This window comes from Citrus sinensis, chromosome 3 (assembly GCF_022201045.2).
Source record: "Citrus sinensis cultivar Valencia sweet orange chromosome 3, DVS_A1.0, whole genome shotgun sequence".
In the NCBI taxonomy this organism is placed as follows: domain Eukaryota; kingdom Viridiplantae; phylum Streptophyta; class Magnoliopsida; order Sapindales; family Rutaceae; genus Citrus; species Citrus sinensis.
Genome location: NC_068558.1, coordinates 38,011,980 through 38,015,961, shown reverse-complemented (window position 1 = coordinate 38,015,961; position 3,982 = coordinate 38,011,980).

The following is a 3,982-nucleotide window of genomic DNA, read 5'->3' as shown; positions in this document are numbered from 1 at the left end:
TACTAGAATAATAATGCTAGCAGTGGATTGTGGTGGTTGGCGATAGCTAATATTTCAACTAACTTTACATTTTATTAACTAATTACATATAAATAAAACAAGTTTTATCTCATTATTTAAGCTACATAATTAAGATAATAAATAATTAAGTGGATTTTAATGGAAAATATATACAAATATTTGCATAAATTTTTGTAAAATACATGGATTAATTGGGTAATTATGTAGCTCAATCTCTAATGTGGATAGTAGAATTCTTCATAGGTTTGAGGTCCATGGGGACTCGTCCAAATGGGAAAGGACAGGAGAGTGGAGGTAATCCTCAAATTTTTAAAAGATTGGGGTTTGTTTTTGCTCTCCCCACCTCGGTTCACCCCACCTCAATTCATATTTTTAATTTAGTTGTTATTTATCTAAGCATTTTTCTTATGATTCCGTTTCAATATATTGTTCCAATATATGTTGGAGATGGTTATTTATTTATTTATTATTTGAACACTACTGCAACATAATAATGATATGGGTTTGTTCCAACTGATTTAACTTTTATACAACTAAACTTATTTATTATTAGTAACTACTATAAAAGGAAATAAGTAAATGGGAATATAGGGGGATATATAAGAAAAATGTTTCCAACTTAGGGATTCTCCATCATCATTAAATTTATTGCGAAATAGTGCGGGAAATATATAAGAGTTAAAATAGTAAACATGATGGGGATGGAGAAGGCCTCTCCACTTCATTATGTCTTATTGTCATCCCTAATCCATAAAACTAAATGAAGATCTAACTAGTTGTACGTAATTAAGAATTTACCTCTTCCAAAACTAGGTTCAATTTTTTTGCATTACTTTTTTAGAGTTTATAATTATAAAATTTTGTCTTGGACTTGCTTGGATTCTCTCTTTAAAACATCTTGTTCTTTTTTTGGTTTGCTTTTTTATTTATTTATTAAACAAAATAATAAAGGAGCTTTATTTCCTTGGTTTTATATATTTTATTTTCTTGTTTGTTATTTTAAATATTAATTATAGAGTACTGTTAGAGAAAGTAGAAATCATTAAAGTATGAGAGAGATCATGAAATGATATAATTACGTACTTACTAAAATGAATTGCGTAGAATGGTAAACAGTAACGAGATGAGAAAGAATCAAAGTAAAGATGAAAACAAAGAAAACAAATCACATAGATTAACTCTTTTAATCTTTATCAATAGAAAAGATTGGTTATCAAACAGCATAAAGCCTAATTGATCAATCGTTAAAATTCATTTTTGCTACTTATTTAATAGTATTCTAACTCGTTTGTGCTAAATGTGATCCCATGTGCGATTAATTTGCCAAATATTCTTTTGTTACAAAAAAATGTTTCCAAGTAGCGAATTAATTAACGAACATTAGTTGATACTGTACATGCAGGGGATTAAAATGTTGCACTACCCACCAACGAGAGATTTTACTTCTGTTTGAGGGACAATGATTCAAGAGAAGTTTCAGGTCAAGGATGGTGGAGAGCCACAGGCCATGTTAAGAAAGTTTGCGCTAATTATTGTCATAACCAAAGTTTAGTTGGTTTCAAGAGACCACTTACATTTCTCAGTGATCATAAAACAAAGCGTAACAAAGCCATCAAGACTAATTGGATTATGCAGGAATACGGCCTTGAATCCTACGCAACGGTTTGTGCCATCATTTCTTTGCTCTTTTTTTTTGGTTCATTTAGTTTAATTACAAGTTTTTTATGACATTGTTACATGCTTAATTAACATTTTAAGAGAAATAAAACATAAATAAACTACTTGAGAATTAATATGGTAAAAATAATATGCAGTGTCATAATCATTTAGTTTGAATATGATTGTATGTAGTAAGATTTCATGACATTCATATGACACACTAGTTTATATGGGCTAGTGTGATATAGGTGCAATATATGGAAAATGAATTCCGTATTCTGTACTGCCAACGTTAATATCATTTGTGATGTATATCCCACACAATATAAAAATATTGTTCACTGATTGGACACAAAATTTAGGGTACGTTTGATACCGCTTCGCACCTATCATTCTTCATTTTATAAAAACATCAAATAAGAAAATACATTTGATTAGGTTAAACGGGCCTACTTTTTATATATTCCAAAGAAAATGAAACCTTCTTATTTTATACTTAAACAAAGGGAAGTCAAAAAACAACTTTTTAAAGTTTTTCCCATATTTGTTATTGCTAAGGCCCACTAAACTGTAGTTTGATCGTTTTCTTAGCGGCAATGACCTCATAGGTCCCACTGTCCACCCCACTTTACTACTATTACTTTACCTAATTTACTGTTATCTTTTAACTTTTTCTTTTACTAATATGTTACTACAGGGATTTATCTGTGGCATGCCCCAAAAATAGAGTATTTATCTAAAAATATTTTCATACTAAAAAATTTCTCATTTATGCCTTTTCTAATATATAGTTACGAAATTAACTTAATGAAAAACATAAATCAACCAAACTACTCACAACCAGTTGTGTAACAAAACCCCCAATTCTTTCTCACGACCAGTGTCTCCTTCAGCCTGTTCTTCTGAATTTGCTTCAGGGGTTGAACCTTTAACTCAATATACTAAGCTTGTTGCTCCTGCTACATTAATAATTCGTTCTTCGAAGAAGCTGTCAGCTCCTGTAACAAAATTAAATCTTGCTGATCTCCGCAAAAAAACCATATCACTGCTTGAGGAATACTTCAGTGTTTGAATTCTTGATGAAGCACTGCAATACGTTGAGGAACTGAGAGTCCTAACTACCTACTCCTCCAATTTTGATGCAAATTGATGACGGTGGTATTGTTGTTGGCATTGCCGATTCTGTTGTTTTTTTTAGACCATTGATATAAATATCAATAAATATCACTAGAACACACTTCAATCATCATTCTCGCTCTAGCAAAATCTCTGTAGACTCCACAAATTCAAACGCAGCCATGGTGCTTCTATACATGGAAGCTGTCGTCGGTACGACATATCAGTTCATTTTATCGTTCTTCATTTTTCTTCTTGTATTCTTCTCTTTCTTTAGTAACCTTAAGCGTATTGAAGTTGCAGTCAATTTGTTCTTCGCTTTCTTTTTCTTTTGCCCTTTAGATTCCTTGCAATTGATATATTCTACAAGGCATTGATGTTATATTTTCTATTTCATTGAGTTTATTTGCCCTTTTTTTTTTCTTTTTCAATTATCAAGCAATCTTGGTATATAAGTAAATTTTAGGGTTTTTACATTATGATTATGTGGTTTCTTTTGTTTAAAAGTGGGTGATTAAAAAATATTCCTTCTATTTCTAATGAGGAATAGGATTTGAATTTATTTATTTGTAACCCAAAATGACACAGAAATAGAATTAGGATTCAAGATTTCATTTCTTAATCATTTATTTTTTCAGTAATAATTGCTTAAGAAGCAAGGGGATTAGTTATGGCATACTGAAACTTTTTAGCCCAACAATGTTGTTGTACTTGTTTGTACTGCTGCCCACCTGTGAATTTGTTTTTATTATTATCATTATAACTATTATTTTTTTCTTTAGTTTCTGTTTTGGTAACTGAATTTTTGTGATAATTTGGATGCAGGTTGCTAGATAGTGTACTAGACAAATGCGTTTTTTTGTCTTTGAATACCTACACCTTGATTTGCATTCAATCATCACTAAACAAAAGACAACTTTGAATTCACTCATTCTGAGGTGAGTAATAATGAGAGTTTTATTCTATGCAGTACTTCTTGACTTACTGTAATAATTTGAATGAGTATAATGTATACTTTATTGGACTATAGTCGTGTAAAGGATATTTTACTGGACTGTTGTCGTGTAATGAATACTTGATATTATTGGTTTGATTTTTGTTGTTAAATAATATTATAAGTCATGCTGATCCTATAGATGCTAGTTGTGAGAAAGTCATGTTGTTTTGTATATAGAACATTTTGAAG